Source organism: Carcharodon carcharias, chromosome 20, assembly GCF_017639515.1.
Source record: "Carcharodon carcharias isolate sCarCar2 chromosome 20, sCarCar2.pri, whole genome shotgun sequence".
Classification (NCBI taxonomy): Eukaryota; Metazoa; Chordata; class Chondrichthyes; order Lamniformes; family Lamnidae; genus Carcharodon; species Carcharodon carcharias.
In genome coordinates this window covers 105,440,253-105,457,659 of record NC_054486.1, presented here as the reverse complement: position 1 = coordinate 105,457,659, position 17,407 = coordinate 105,440,253, and positions in this window count along the sequence as shown.

Below are 17,407 nucleotides of genomic sequence, written 5' to 3'. Positions count from 1 at the left end.
AAAGCGGTCGCCCAGTTTACGTTTGGTCTCTCCAATGTAGAGGAGACCACATTGGGAGCAACGAATGCAGTAGACTAAGTTGGGGGAAATGCAAGTGAAATGCTGCTTCACTTGAAAGGAGTGTTTGGGTCCTTGGACGGTGAGGAGAGAGGAAGTGAAGGGGCAGGTGTTGCATCTTTTGCGTGGGCATGGGGTTGTGCCATAGGAGGGGGTTGAGGAGTAGGGGGTGATGGAGGAGTGGACCAGGGTGTCCCGGAGGGAGCGATCCCTACGGAATGCCGATAAGGGGGGTGAAGGGAAGATGTGTTTGGTGGTGGCATCATGCTGGAGTTGGCGGAAATGGCGGAGGATGATCCTTTGAATGCGGAGGCTGGTGGGGTGATAAGTGAGGACAAGGGGGACCCTATCATGTTTCTGGGAGGGAGGAGAAGGCATGAGGGCGGATGCGCGGGAGATGGGCCGGACACTGTTGAGGGCCCTGTCAACGACCATGGGTGGAAAACCTCGGTTAAGGAAGAAAGAGGACATGTCAGAGGAACTGTTTTTGAATGTAGCATCATCGGAACAGATGCGACGGAGGCGAAGGAACTGAGAGAATGGGATGGAGTCCTTACAGGAAGCGGGGTGTGAGGAGCTGTAGTCGAGATAGCTGTGGGAGTCGGTGGGTTTGTAATGGATATTGGTGGACAGTCTATCACCAGAGATTGAGACAGAGAGGTCAAGGAAGGGAAGGGAAGTGTCAGAGATGGACCACGTGAAAATGATGGAGGGGTGGAGATTGGAAGCAAAATTAATAAATTTTTCCAAGTCCCGACGAGAGCATGAAGCGGCACCGAAGTAATCATCGATGTACCGGAGAAAGAGTTGTGGAAGGGGGCCGGAGTAGGACTGGAACAAGGAATGTTCCACATACCCCATAAAGAGACAGGCATAGCTGGGGCCCATGCGGGTACCCATAGCCACACCTTTTATTTGGAGGAAGAAGTTTTCCCCACCCTGTCTTATATTCTATGCCTTGGCTAATAAAGGCAAGTCTCCCATATGCCTTCTTAACCATCTTATCTACCTGTCCCGCTACCTTAAGGGACCAGTGGGCATGCACACCAAGGTCCCTCTGATCCTCGGTACTTCCCAGGGTCCTACCATTCATCGTGTATTCCTGAGCCTTGTTTGTCCTGCCCAAGTGCATCACCTCACCCTTATCCAGGTTAAATTCCATTTGCCACTGATCAGCCCATCTGACCAGCCCGTCTATTCCTCCTGTAATCTAAGGCTATCCTCCTCATTATTTACCACCCCACCAATTTTCGTGCCATCCATGAACTTACTGATCAACCCTCCTACATTCAAGTCTAAATTGTTTATATATACTACAAACAGCAAGGGACCCAACAGCGATCTCTGTGGAACCCCACTGGACACAGGCATCCAGTCACAAAAACACCCCTTGACCATCACCCTCTGCTTCCTGCCACTCAGCCAATTCTGGATCCAATTTGCCAAATTGCCTTGGATTCCATGGGCTCTTACCTTTGTTATCAGTCTCCCATGTGGGACTTTACCAAAAGCCTTGCTGAAGTCCAAGTAGACTACATTAAATGCATTGCCCTCATCTACACACCTGGTCACCTCTTCAAAAAATGTAATCAAATTGGTCAGACATGACCCTTAACAAAACCATGCTGACTGTCCTTGATTAGCCCTGCCTCCCCAAGTGTAGATTAATTTTGTCCCTCAGAATTGCTTCCAATAGTTTCCCCACCACTGAGGTTAGACTGACTGGCCTATAGTTCCCTGGTTTATCCCTCCCTCCCTTCTTGAGTAACGGTATCACATTGGCTGTTCTCCAGTCCTCTGGCACCTCTCCTGTGGCCAAATTATTGCCAGTGCCCCTGCTATCTCCTCCCTTGCCTCACTCAACAGCCTGGGATACATTTCATCTAGGCCTGGAGATTTATCTACTTTTAAGCCTGCCAGACCACTTAGAACCTCCTCCCTTTCTATGCTAATTTCTTTAATTATATCACAGTCCTTCTGCCTGATTTCCATACCCATTTCGCCCCTCTCACATGTGATCACCGATACAAAGCATTCATTTAGAACCCTATCTACATCTTCCGGCTCCACACGCAAATCATCACTATGCTCCTTAATGGGCTCTACTCGTTCCCTAGTTATCCTTGTAAAATAACTGGATTTTCCATTATTTTACCTGCCAATGTTTCTTCATGCCCCCTTTTTGCTCTCCTAATTTCCTTTTTAAGTTCCTCCTACACATTCTACACTCCTCTAAGGCTTCCGCTGTTTTGAGCCCTTGGTATCTGCCATAAGCCTCTCTTTTTATCTTTATCCAATCTTGTATATCCCTTGACATCCAGGGTTCCCTGGATTTGTTGGTCCCGCCCTTTATCTTTACTGGAATATGTTGGCCCTGTACTCTCCCTATTTCCTTCTTGAATGAGTCCCACTGCTCTGAAGCAGATTTACCTAAAAGTATCTGCTCCCAGTCCACTCTGGCCAAAGATGAGGAGATGAGGAGAGGTGGGCAATGTTCGTGTAAAGCATAAACGCTGGCATGGCCGGTCTTGTGGCAGGTCTTGTGGCGCAGTGGGTAGCATTCATACCTATGAGCCAGAAGGTCCCGATTTGAGTCCTACCCCAGGGCTTGATGGCCAAGGAAGGTATGTTTGTGGCGTGGGCAAACAGGTTGATCCCTCCGATACACCTATGGTAGGTGGTAAGAGCCGGAGCCATTGCTGGTCAGCCAGAACTGTGTGGTAGCAGCAGCACAACAGCTTCTTCATGTTAAAAGACTCCACATGCAAGGTCTTGCCATGGGCTCCATGGTAAGTATCCTCCTTGTTTCGAGGGATTGCTAGAGAGGGAAAAACAATAGCATGGACAAGCTGAGCCAAATGACTTGTTTCTGTGCTGTAAATACTTTGTAATAACTACTTGTTTGTGTCTCTTGTGTCCCATTAGCACAATCCTCTGTGGTTTGTTTTTGTGACTTTCCCTTTCTTTTTCTCATTCTTTCTTTCTTTCTATCCTCCCGCTGTGATTGAACTGAACCAAGGACTAACTGTAAGACCATTTCAACCTGGTGCTCGGTCCTCTTAGTCTTTTGATTTCAAGGCTGAACGTAAGAACATAAGATATAGCAGCAGGAGCTGGAGTGGACCATTTGGCCCATCAAGCCTATTCCACCATTCAATACGATCATGGCTGATCTTCTACATCAAGCCCAAATTCCACGATTCCCTTAATGTCCAAATATCTATCGCTCTCATGGAGTATCCACAACCTTCTGGGATTGAGAATTCCAAAGAGTCACCATCCTGTGGCTGAAGAAATTTTTCCTCATCTTGATCCTAAATGACTGACCCCTTACCCTGAGCCTTTGTCCCTTTAGATTTTTCTGGATTCTCCAGCGGAGGGAACAACGTCTCAGCATCTACCTGTCAAACCCTCGATGAATTTACACATCTCAATGAGATCGCCTCGCATTCATTTCAACCTCAGGGGATAATAGGCCCATTTCACCTAATCTCAGAGGAGCTCTTGTGGCGCAATGGGTGGTGTCTCCGCCTCTGAGCCAGAAGTTCTGGGTTTGAGTCCCACTCCAGGACTTGATGGCCAAGGAAGGCACATTTATAAAGTAACCAAATAGGTTGATTATCAATCTGCAAATCCTTCCAACATGTGCCAATGGAAGGCGGTAAGAGTGGGAGAGATTCCTGGTCAGCCATGGGATGGAAAGAATGTTGGAGCCTCCGCCATCACTATCCATAGCTCCAGACTACAACATGTATGTAAAAAGCATGCGTTACCACAGAAACCCGGACTCTGTGAGTGAATTGTAACGCACCACATCCAATCTCGCAACTCTTATTGAATGGGGGAGCAGGTTCAATGGACCAAATGGCCTACTCATGCTCCGAAGCCTTATGTTCCTAATTTAAGATCTTGGACCCTCTCATAGGGTGGAATTATCCTAGATTTGCATTGAGTGCGGTAGCAGGTGGGAAAAAGAATGTTTAACCTGGCGGCCGCAATAGCAGCTTTTCACACCGTATCGTCCCAATCCCGGGAGGCCTGCTGATATGTCCTCTATGCCTGCCCTGGTTGCAGGAGGTCCAGCAATCTCATTTCTCTAGCTGGGAGGCGGTGGCAGCGGTGATCAGTGTCAATGCTGCACAGATGTTTGTCATCCAGTGCAGAAAGAGGATGAACGATCTCATCCGTGCCACCAGGCACCATCTCATCACTCTAAACTCACACACTCACAAGGCCTTCACACATTCACTGGCATCTCACTCACTGCCAGCTCAAGGAACATCACCACTCACTCTCTCACACACACACCCCGACGTCTCCATCTGGCCTCATCTCCTCTGGAGGCTGCCTCCTCAGCCCTCACCATCTTGAGGCCACTTGCACAGATCAACATGTGTCCCCACACAGACCCTGGGATATCCCCCCTTCCCCAGTACAGCCCTCGCCCTGCAGCCTCTTCCCTTGCCTCAGGCCACTTCTCCCCGTTCACCAAACAAGCCCTAGTCCTGCAGCTGTTGAAAAGCCACCCTCACCCTGTGGCTGGTCTGGTAGGTAGGCCCCCTAAATGTGATGTGGTGGTGTCTGCGAAGCCTGGCGCTGATGGTCGCGAGTATTGCTCGAAGCAAGGTGGGCGAACAAACCTCGAAGACCTGGGCGAGGTGCAGCTCGCCAGGTGCATGTCGCTATTACATGCCAATGTGCCCGGGTGATCCAGCCCAGGTGAAGTGATTCCAGCGAGCAGGGCTGGTAGTGATATGCAGATGTATTACAACAAAGTCCCCAGTGTCTGACGGTGGGAAACACTTCCTGCCATTGACGGGCAGAGCAGACGATTGCAAACTCACGACATTGTAAAACTGATTTCTGGCCTTCTCACCGTATTGTCCACTCACGTCACCAAACATGTCTGTTGCCAACGGACATGGAAAATTCCGCCTATAGTTTACTATGGGGCTTCCCCCCATCCTTTCTTAACCCATTTCTTGACCTTTCTTCTGGCTGCATATCTGAGGACCTATTTCGGATTATGTAAATTGGGGAACAAAAGGTACAAGATAAGACCCCCTGATCTCTTGAGCCTGTGCCACCCTGACATGGGCAGAAGCTCTGCGCAACATCATATACCTCTCTACCACCGTGCTAAATGGGATAGATTTTGAACAGATCTAGCAACTCAAGACTGGACATCCATGAGGCGCTGTGGGCCATCAGCAGCAGCAGAATTGTACTCGAACACAATCTGTAACCTCATGGTCCAGCATATCCCCCAGTCTACCATCATCATCAAGCTAAGGGATCAACCCCTTAAAGAGTGCAGGAGGACATGCCAGGAGCAGCACCAGGCATACCTAAAAATGAGGTGTCAATCTGTTGAAGCTATAAAACAGGACGACTTGCGTGCCAAACAGCATAAGCAGCAAGTGATAGACAGAACTAAGTGATCCCACAACCAACGAATCAGATCTAAGCTCTGCAGTCCTGCCACATCGAGTCGTGAATGGTGGTGGACAATTAAACAACTCACTGGAGGAGGAGTCTCCACAAATATCCCCATCATCAATGATGGGGGATCCCAGCACATCAGTGCAAAAGGCTGAAGCATTTGAGACAATCTTTAGCCAGAAGTGCTGAGTGGATGATCCACCTCAGCCTCCACCAGAGGTCTCCAGCATCACAGATGCCAGTCTTCAGCCAAATAGATTCACTCCACGTGATATCAAGACATGGCTGAAGGCACTGGATAGTGCAAAGGCTATGGGCCCTGACAATAATCCGGCAATAGTACTGAAGACTTGTGCTCCAGGACTTGCCAAGCTCCTAGCCAAGTGATAAATGTTGGCCCAGCCAGTGAAACCCACATCCCCTGAATGAGTAAAAAAGTTTACAGTGTGGGACAGAAGGCTCCAGAGAGAAAGAAAAGAGAATGAGAGAAAAGAGAGTTTGTATTGGAACAAAAGCAAAGATACCTGGAAAAACTCAGCAGGTCTGACGGCATCTGCAGAGAGGGATACAGTTGATGTTTTGAGTCCATACGACCCTTCGTCAGAACTAAGACATATAGAAATGTGATGAATACGGACTCGAAACGTCAACTGTATCCCTCTCCGCAGATACTGTCAGACCGGCTGAGTTTTTCCAGGTATTTTTGTTTTTGTTCTAGATTTCTAGCATCCACAGTATTTTGCTTTTATCTTAGAGTTTGTATTGGCCTTGTTCCTACCCTCAGGACATTTCAACATGTTTCACAGGAAATGAATTACATTTCGAGGGCTACTCAGTTGGACAGACAACAACAACAGCCAATTTAGACACAGCATGATTCCAATCCTGCATCGGGATCTGTAACATGAACTAACAGGGGAAGCAAGCGGGTCTTGGCTTAAGGCCTCATCTGATATGCTTTATTTTACATGGTTTCACATCTCTTTCCAGCATCTTAAAGTCTGTTTACAGTGGATTAAAACCCCACTTGTTGTCTCAATGTGCAAGTAGTTTATCAATTTGAACATTGATTTTGCAGGTGGAGTCCTGGTGATGGTTCATGGTGCTGGAGACGACACGCGCCCAACCTGCTCAAGTGTAAAATAACGCATGATGGCTCTGGGTGAGTGACCATATCTCAGCTCACGCTCGTGTGATAGTTTGGTCGGCAGGTGCACATGAAAGTCGGAATTGCGCCCGCCCATTATTAAGAGGACAATTAAGCCCATTAAAGTTCCAATTGTCCCTGATTTTTCATAGTCCACCAACCTAGGGGCTGGATGAGGTCTCCGTTATTAAATTTAAAAAAATAATAATAATGTATGGACAGAATTTTCTTCATGTATATGTTCAGGTGACTGATTCTGATGCATGAACGTCTTTTTCTGGATTTTAAAGTCTTTCTTTATTCCTTTTAAATTCTAAAGTCTTTCTTTATTCCTTTTAAATTCAGCTCCCTGAGACAGCTCTCTGCCTTCAGGGAGCTTTCATTCTGCACCCTCCACACCCGGCCTTACGCCACCACCCTCCCTCCTCCCACCACACACCACCCCACCCCCCCCCCCCCCCCCCCCCCCGCGCCAAACCTCCAACCCGGCAGCACCGAGCCTTTCGCAGCGCCCATTTCATGCTCGCTGGCCGGTAATTGGCCAACCAGCGTGAAATGGCAGTCGGGGGCCAATCGCGGTCAGTGGTCCGTTCCCCAGCCGATCTCAGACACACTGACTATGCCCACCTGCCGAACTGAAAATTCTGCTCCAGGTCTTGCTGTATCGACTGCTTTAGCATCTGAGGAGTTGTGAATGGTGCTGAGCATTGTGCAATCATCAGCGAACATCCCCACTTCTGACCATATGACGGAAGGAAGATCATTGATGAAGCAGCTGAAGATGGTTGGGTCTAGGACACTACCCTGAGGAACTCCTGCAGTGATGTCCTGGAACTGAGCTGACTGACCTCCAACAACCACAACCATCTTCCTTTGTGCTAGGAATGACTCCAACCAGTGGAGAGTTTTCCCCCTGAGTCCCACTGAGTCCAGCTTTACTAAGGCTCCTTGATGCACACTCGGTCAAATGCTGCTTTAATGCCAAGGGCTGTCACCCTCACCTCACCTCTGGAGTTCAGCTCTTTTGTCCATGTTTGAACCAAGGCTGTTATGAGGTCAGAAGCTGAGTGATCCTCACAGAACCTAAACTGAGCATCAGTGAGCAGGTTATTTCTAAGAAAGTGCCACTTGATAGCACTGTTGTTAGTGAACATTTCCTTTTGTTTTTCTCTATTTCTGTTGGACTGTGGATTTAAAACAACAATGGCTGCAGTTTGAAAGACATGTCTACTGGAACAGGGTGACAGATATATACAATGTTGAAGTCATAGAACAGAGTGTGCCAGAAAAGACAGGATGGTGCCAGAAAGGACCAAGCTGCCTGACAACAGTATTTTAATTGGCTGCTGACCGGGTGACCAGAGTTTGTGTGGTAGCAGTGCAGCAGACTGGCTACTAGCCTGAAAAGAAAAAAAACCAAAAACCTCTTGCCCCTGTGTGTGTAAGATTTTAGTAATTCCACAATAATAGCTAGCTGGATTTTTCCCCTCATATCAGTAAAATCTGCTCTCTCCCTGAAAACCCCTGTCAAGAGGAAAAGGGGAAAATCACTGTTAGAGACATTGAAAGGCAAGTGCTTAACCAGTGAACTACAGACTGAAAGTGCTGGAAGACCCCCTCATGTCATCAACAAAGAACTGAAAGGAATTTGAAAGGTATCGATCAGAATCAACCCATCGACTCCTGTACTCCGGAATTGGTGCTATTGAACTGTTTTATCCCACCCTTAAAATCCATGTTTTTGTGTGTTTTATATGTGTCTTGTATGTGTGTGTATAGGGGTTTCAGAAGGGGTAGAGGTTAGGTTACAGAGTTAGAAGTTAGCAGTTCATATTTCTTTTCCCACCGGTTAAAGACAACTTGTTCAATGAACAGTTACTTACTTATTAAGTTTACAAACCTGGTGTTCGTATTCTGTTAACCTAAATTAAACAATTAATTGGGATGATCAAACGGTTTCACATTTGTCATGGCTCAGGGAGCAGTGATGCTGATATTGCAGCGCACCATCCCCAGTCAGTCATGACACTGTTGATGACCCCTTCCATCACTTTACTGATGATTGAGAGTAGACTGATGGGGGGAGGGGGGTGGAATTGGCCTGGTTGGATTACTCCTGCTTTTTGTGTACGGGACATATTTGGGCAATTTTCCACATTGCCGAGTAGATGCTAGTGTTGTGGATGTACTGGAACAGCTTGGCTAGGGGCACGTCAAGCTCTGGAGTACAAGTCTTCTGTACCAATGGAGAGTCATTCGGATTCGAAACGTTAACTGTATCCCTCTCCGCAGATGCTGTCTGACCTGCTGAGTTTTTCCAGGTATTTTTGTTTTTGTTCTAGTCTTCTGTACTATTGCCAGAATATTGTCAGGGCCCATAGCCTTTGCACTATCCAGTGCCTTCAGCCATGTCTTGATATCACGTGGAGTGAATCAAATTGGCTGAAGGCTGATATCTGTGATGCTGGGGGCCTCCAGAGGAGGCCGAGATGGATCATCCACTCGGCACTTCTGGCTGAAGATTGTAGCAAATGCTTCAGCCTCATCTTTGCACTGATGTGCTGGGCTCTCCCATCATTGAGGATGGTGATATTTGTGGAGCCTATTCCTCTAGGTAGTTGTTTAATTGTCTGCCACCATTCACGACTGGATGTGGCAGGACTGCAGAGCGCGTGTGTTTGTGTGCACGTGTGCGTACATGAGTTTGTGTGTGTACATGTTTGTGTGTGTACATGTTTGTGTGTGTACATGTTTGTGCGTGTACATGTTTGTGCGTGTGTGCATGTGTCTGGGTGTCTGTGTATTTGTGTGTCTGCATGTGTTTTGTTTATGAAAATGTTGCCCTTTTAATTGTGAGTTGCTATTTTGACAGTATGACTGTTTTAAGTGGATGCAGATTCACAGTAACTGGATTAAGAACTGAAAATTACATTCTGCGCATCACTCCACTGCTTCCCTGTCAGCTTCAAATCCATTTCACAGACGCCAGTTATCCCAGCAAGATTCAGAAATGGGACTGTCACCTGCAGTTCCTCGGGCCATGCATGAGCTGCTCTTCGGAACCCATGTCATAGTCAACAGGGCCATGCGGCAGGTTCCGGTGATGGGGGAAGGGCAGACGGCCGAGGGCTGTTTGGGGGTGGGATGCGATGTTGCCGTAATGGGAGGGGAACTCCCGACTTTGACGGTGGGAGTGTTCCCTCTGTGGGCAACAGGCGCCCTAATAAGGAGACCCCCTCCCCCCTCCTGCCACCAATCCACCCAGCTCTTACTGGATGATCTCCCCTGGAGCGAAGGAACCTTCTCCTCTCCCCACGCTGCTAGTCAAATGCCCCTGCAGCATGGAGAGGCCCTTAAATTGCCCTTAAGTGGCCTTTTGGAAGAAACCCCGCCCTCATCTTTACTCACTCCTGACTGAATCTCAGGGAGTGATGAGGGCAATGGGCTCTCCATCCCACCCTCAACGCCTTCCCTTCCACCTCCCAGCCTGTTGTTCTGGGCCCGATTGAGATCTGGCCCATATTTTTACAAACGCAGATGCAAGAATTTGGAAATTCTTTCCTAGTTTGTTCTCAGTGTAGTCGTGTGAGATGGATTTGCTGGGCTATTCCACTGCAGGGGCATCACAGCTGGGCCCAATCCTGTTGGCACAGTGTGCACAGAATGGCAACTAGGCCCTGGGGTAAACTCCAGCAGAGGATGGGGGAACATGAATGGAGGAAGAGGGATGGAAAGTGTGGTTACTTCAAAACCTGGAAATTACAGTAATGCAGAACTACATCAACTTTAAAGTGCAGAAACAGGCCATTCGGCCCAACAAGCCCATGCCAGTTTTTTCCATTCTTTCATGGATTATGGGTGTCACTGGCAAGGCCAGCATTTTTGCTTGTTGTATTTCTATGTTTGCTTAATACAAATTTACCAATCTCACACCAGAATGGTAAACTAAATGTAGGTTTGGTAAATTTGAAGATGTAGTACAGGGAGTGCTCAGCAGACTGATTTACTATAAAGATTCAACACCTATTGTTAACAGCAATTGCAATTCCTTCACACCACATGATGCTAGCTAAACTGAAAGCTCCTCTGAGCAATGATTTACACCCTGGCTAATTATTCTAACATATTCTCTCTCAAAGCAACATTGCCCAAACCTAATTGCCCTTGAACTGAGTGGCTTGCCAGCCATTTCAGAGGGCAGTTACCACATTGGTGCAGGTCTGGAGTCACCTGTAGGTCAGACTGGGTAAGGATGGCAGATTTCCTTCCATAAAAGGCATTGGTGAACCAGACAAGTTTTTGCAATAATTAACGATAGTTTCATAGTAACCATTACTGAGACTCGCTTTTTCAATTCCAGATTTATTAATTGAATTTAAATTCCATCAGCTGCCTTGGTGACATTTGAACCAATGACCCCAGAGCATTTGCCTGGTGTCTCTGGATTACACATCCAATGACATAACCATGACACCACTGTCACCCCACATGGACGTCTTATTGTCCCACTCCATCTAAACCAATTAAGAAGCTGCCTCAGGAAATGCCGTGCAATAACAGACAGCAGGCAGGCATCAGGTATGGGTGACGGGAAGGACAGATAGCAGCTCCACTCAAAACGGAGTGCAATGCTCAGATTAACAGAGAGGGATAGGGGGGCCACAAGGTGGAGGTGAGATACTAATGCTGGAAGTAGCAAACAAATCCCAACACTCAGGGTCGTCAGGTGGCCCTGTCTGCAGTGGAGATACTTCCACCAGAAACCATTTGCCTGCGGACATGTTGGATGAAACCGATATGCTCAGTTAAGGACCACTCTGCATGTTTGTTCCGCTCTCTTTGACCCCAACCCCTTCTCAGGCCTCCATTGCTGGCTGCTGTTCCAGGACCTTCTGCAATATCAGCAGTGGCCACCACTCCCAATGACGCTGCTGGGACTGAAGGGCTGCTGGCCCTCTGTTTGGATGGCAGCTCTTGGAGATGGGATCCTCATCTTGAATGGCCTGGGAAAATGGACAGGAGGCAGTTAACTGCCTGACTGAGGTTGAATCCCAGCTTGGTTCCTGGAAGTGACCACGTCTGGATGGGCACCGGCTTTCCCACCACTGGATGGGGCCACTGCTGCATTCATTTAGTTCAGCCCTTGTGTCTAGCAAAACAATTCACATAGGGACCGATAAACATTAAGAAATATGAATTTCCCAGTTACCAAAGGAAAGAATTGCACAATAAGATTTCACGCTCTAAGACTTTTATTGTAACAAACAAACTAAAATCAACCTCGACTAAACATTACTTCGTTGGCAACTAATACGTTATACTAGAGAAAAGATACTTTCCCTTTAACTAATTAACAAAGATGAAAACCCCATGCCACATTTATACGTTACGCCACATTTTCAGCAGATATGTAGTCTTCCTTGTTGATAAAATCTCAATCCCTTCCAGTGTTTTAGCTTCTGCTTGCCACATCAGGGTGTTTCTTGCACTGTCCTTTTGAAAGTCCTTTCACTCAATCTCCTGAATATTATTGAGCTGACTTCCAGTGACAAGGCACCCCCCCTGGCAGCGCCTTGGTCTTTAAATCTCTATAAGTACCACTACTTCAAACAAGGAATCCATTCTCACCAATATTCTGCTTCTTGCTTAACTTAACACCAGCTTTTCTTTCTGCTTGGTACAGCAGCAGCTGTTTTCTGTCCTCTTTCCTAGGTCTTTCTGTCTGATCGAGTCTGAGAGTCTGGCCAGCAAGACCAGCTGCCTCTCTATTGTGTCAAAATGTGAAAACTGACAGTTGAGTTCCTATGGTTTTTCAACCTGGGCTTCTGTCCCCATGGCAACAAGATCACATGGACCTGTCTCCGCCCAAATTTCAATATGATTTCACCATCCCACTTTCCAGGATATTCTGTTTTACCTTAAGTTATAAAGACAATTTAATACACCACTGTCTTATAAAGTCTCACATTTGTGACAATAGTGCTCCAGGTGTGGCCTTACTAAGATACATCAAACAAATACCAAACACCTTGTCAGCATGATTTCTCTATTTATTCAGTGTGGTGTTACACTGCTTATTTGAACAGTGAATTTGGTAACAAAGCTGCTTCAGGATGGTGTGACGCTATTAATATTTTAGGACATGGCAATTTCAATATAAACATTTCACCAACCAGAGGACAAATGGGCTGAGACTTCACCTCTTCCTGAAGACAATAAAATAAACAGAATAAAAGCATGCAAAGAGCACACTGATGCATGCAAAGCATCCCAACCTGCCTGTTCCTTCTCTGTCCCTCCTTTGCAGTTTTTGTTCACACTGGTAGGTAAATGGGTTGAGACACTCCTGTGTTCTCTGACATACATTGGCTGCTGGTTATAGCAACATCTCAATTTTGAAATTCTGTACCTTGATTTCAAATCCATCTGTGGCCTTACCCCTCCCTATCTCTGTAATCTCCTCCAGCCCCACAAGCCTCCAAGATATCAGCGCTCCTCTAATTCTGACTTTTTGAGCATCCCCAAGTTTAATCACCTCTAGCGTTGGTGGCTGTGTCTTCAGACAGCTAGACCCGAGCTCCGGAATTCCCTGCTTAAACCTCTCCAACACTCTCTCCTCCTTTAACATGCTCCGACCTCTTTGACTAAGCTTTAGATAACCCCATCTTAATACCTCCTTAAGTGGTTTGAAGTCAAACCACTTGGTGACATTTGAACCAATGACCCCAGAGCATTTGCACTTGGTCTAATAAACAGCCTTGAAAATCACTTTCAGATGTTTTTACTTCATTAAAGGTGCTATAAAAATGCAAATTGTTATTGCTGTTGTATAATCAGAGATGATCTAATTGAATGGCGCAAAAGGCTTGAAGGGGCTGAGTGGCCTCCTCTCATTCTTATAGGCAATTCTGCTAACTCACATTGTTAAAATTCAATTGTCCTCCAATGCTACAATCCAAGTCCATTACCCCAGTCATAGGTCGGAATTGGCAGCTCCCAGAGGGTGATTTAACAGCACATACATATCCTGCGCATTTAAGTGGAAAAAGAAATTATGAACTCCCACTCCTTCTTAATAAATCTCTCCCCATTAACACAGCTGGAGACAGTGCCTGACATTCCGCTTTGCCAACCGTGCTGTATTCAATCTTGCAATCTCTCTCTGCCGATGATTATATTCCTTCCAACACTTTAGACTGGCTGTATCCTAGCAACACAAATGCAACTAAACAAAAACGCAGTTAATTCTGCAATCATATTGGGTGACTGATTAAAAAGAGGAACAAGTACCCTGTTGACCACCTGTTCGCAACTTTTTCAGAGTGTTTACCTCTGCTACAAGTCAATGATGTCCTTTGGTCCATCAAGCACATTAATAGGAAAGTTAATAGCACCCTGTTCATCCCCACCCTTACCTGGGCTGACCTATATGTGAATCCAGACACACAGCAAAGTGGTTGACTCTTAGCTGCCCTCTGAAATGGCCTAGCAGACCACTCAATATACACATATATATATATATATATATATATACATGCCAACTGAACTAAAATCTGCCTTTCTGTCTCTCCCTGTGTCTCTGTGGGTCTCAGCAACAGCATAGTTTTTTTTTCCTACTTTTTGTGTTTGTTTTGACTTCCCTAAACTACTAACCCCTTGGTGACCTATAACCTATTTCTTCACTTTAAGAGTTGTAAAACCTCATTAAAATGCATGTATACAAACAGGGCCTGGAGACTTCCCGGCTCCATCCCAAAAAGCAACTACAATGAAACCAAACCCAGGTTTCACCTTTCTTAACACACAAATAAAAAAAGTATGAATTAAACTTAAAGTTATATCTTGTTCCTAACACCCACAAATACAAATATAACTCACTTAAAACTATATATAGTTCCTAACGCTATTTACTGTTGAAACAATTGTGGAGGGTGCACACTTCCTGTCTGAAAATTCTACTTCTTGTCTAGATTTTCCGCCATACATTTTTGCCAATAATTGTGAATTATTGTGTCGATGTTTGATATTAATTTTGGGGGGGGGAGGTGGAAGAAAGGACAGTCTACAGATATTTAAATTTAAGTAAGACAAACTTCCAAAGGGATGAAAAATGAATTGCCCGTTTAATTGGGCAAACTATTAATGGATTTGCAATCAGATCCTGGATGATCTGTACCTTCGTTCCACTTACCTCCATTTTCTCCAAATCCCTTGAGATCCTTAGTCAACACAAAATTCTCAACCTCAGTCTTGATCCCCACACTGAGCCACATATTGCAGATAATGGAAACCTGAAAGACAAATGCTGGAAATACTCAGCAGGACAGGCAGCATCTGTGGAAAGAGAAACAGAACTAATGTTTCAGCTTAATGATCCTTCGTTAGAATTGGAAGTGGTTTGAGATGGAATTTGTTTTCAGTAAGTACAGAGACAGGGAAAGTGGGGAGATGGGTGGAGAGGAAAGAAGAAAAGGGGGGCTCTGTGATAGGGCAGAGACCAGGAGAGATCAACTGACCAAAGGGACGATGGCGCAAGGCAAAAGGAGGTGGTAATGGGACAAGTAAGGAAAGAAGAGATGGGTCTAGAGAAGGTGTAAATGGCAATGGTAGAATCATCACCAGAACCTGCTGTCTGGGAAAATGGCAGCAGTGAGTATGATTGGAAATTATTGTACTTGATATTAAGCCCAGAAAGTTGTAAAGTGTCTCACTGAATGACCGGCAGTCTGACATTGTGTCAGTCTCATTTAAACTTGTTCAATCTTCTAGCCTCACAAGAAGGAACAGCAGCTTTATGAATTAGAATGACATGTCAGATAACTGCTAACACCTGCTCTGATCCTAATTCTAGGTTTATGCAGTTCAAATAAAGAAAAGGACCCTGTGATTGTAGCACTGCAAGATGACTTAATTTACAAGGTCATTCGAGCTTTGTTTAGCATCTGACTTGAGATACGTTACAAAGCAGTTGCTGCAAAAATAACTTTCCTCTCCCACTGACATAAGGCTGGTAGTGGGTCTAAGTGCAGTGATTACTGTGTCAGTTAATATAACTGTGTTGAATGGGAGCTCCTGAATTCATTTCCACAGCCTTCAATCCCTATGCTGCGGTTACTGATTCAGTTGGACAGTAGTTACACCAGACTTTCTTAAGAACAACTAACATAGGGTTATAGGATCAGGAGGAGGTCATTCAGCCCCTTTAGCCTATTCCACCATTCAATTATATCATGACTGATCTTAACTCAAATCCTCTAACCTCGTTCCACCCGCCTGGCAAAAATCTATCGATCGCAGTTTGGAAATTTTCAATTGACTCTCAACAGTTTTTTGGGGGAAGAGAGTTCCAATTTTCCACCACCCTTTGTGTGAAGAAGTGTTTCCTGACATCATCCTGAACAGCCTGACTCTAACTTTAAAGTTCACTTGTTTGGGACTCCCCCACCAGGGGAAGTATATCTCTCTATTTGCCCTATCAATTTTTAAAAATCACCTTAAACACCTCGATGAAATCACCTTCTCAATCTTCCACACTCAAGGGAATACAAGCCTAGACAATGAAACTTGCCCTCATAATTTAACTTTTTATCAGCCCCTGGTTTTATTCTGGTGAAGCCACACTGCACTGCACTCCTTCCAAGGTCAGGATAACCTTCCTGCAGTGTGGTGCCCAGGGCTGAACATCGTACCCTAAATGAAGTCTAACCAGAGCTTTCCATAAGTGCACCATAGCCTCCCCGCATTTGTATCCCAGCCCAAGATCTCAAAAAGTGAGTTTAGAACATCATCAACTGTTAACATCACATGGCTGTTATAGGAAGGATGTGATTGCACTGGAGGGGGTGCAGAGGAGATTCACCAGAATGTTGCCTGGGATGAAACATTTAAGTTATGAAGAGAGGTTGGATAGACTTGGGTTGTTTTCGTTGGAGCAGAGAAGACTGAGGGGCGACCTGATTGAGGTGTACAAAATAATGAGGGGCATGGACAGGGTGGATAGGGAGCAGCTGTCCCCCTTAGTTGAAGGGTCAGTCACAAGGGGACATAAGTTCAAGGTGAGGAGCAGGAGGTTTAGGGGGGATGTGAGGAAAAGCTTTTTTACCCAGAGGGTGGTGACGGTCTGGAATGTGCTGCCTGGGAGGGTGGTGGAGGCCGTTTACCTCACATCCTTTAAAAAGTACCTGGATGAGCACTTGGCACGTCATAACATTCAAGGCTATGGGCCAAGTGCTGGTAAATGGGATTAGGTAGGTCGGGTGTTTCTCACGTGTTGGTGCAGACTCAATGGGCCAAAGGGCCTCTTCTGCATTGTGATTCTGTGATGGTGGTTCACAGGGCAGAATTCAGGACCAGGCAGTGATATAGTTCTCAGAAATGACTGAAAACAGGATCTAAGGGGAATATTTTGAGGAGGACTTTAAAGATGGGTTAAGAATTAGCAAGGTGGAGGGCCTTGGAGGGGCAGTACTAGAGAGTAGACATTTGGCGACCCTATAGGACTTGGCCCATCGTGAAGCAGAAAGTGCCAAAACATAATGCCTTTGGGTTAGAAAGTGTCATAACTTAATTCCTAAGGGTGAGTTTAGGAGACAAGTAAGCAGCATGGTTTAGCAAAGGGAATCTGGTTGCTTCCAGCCCTTTGGAGGAGAATATCAGGGATGGTGCAGTAAAAACATGGGTAAGGTACCAAAGGGGGTGAACTGTACAAGCAGGGTTGTATCTAGATAAGAAAACGCCACAGAGTCAAGAAAATAATATGAG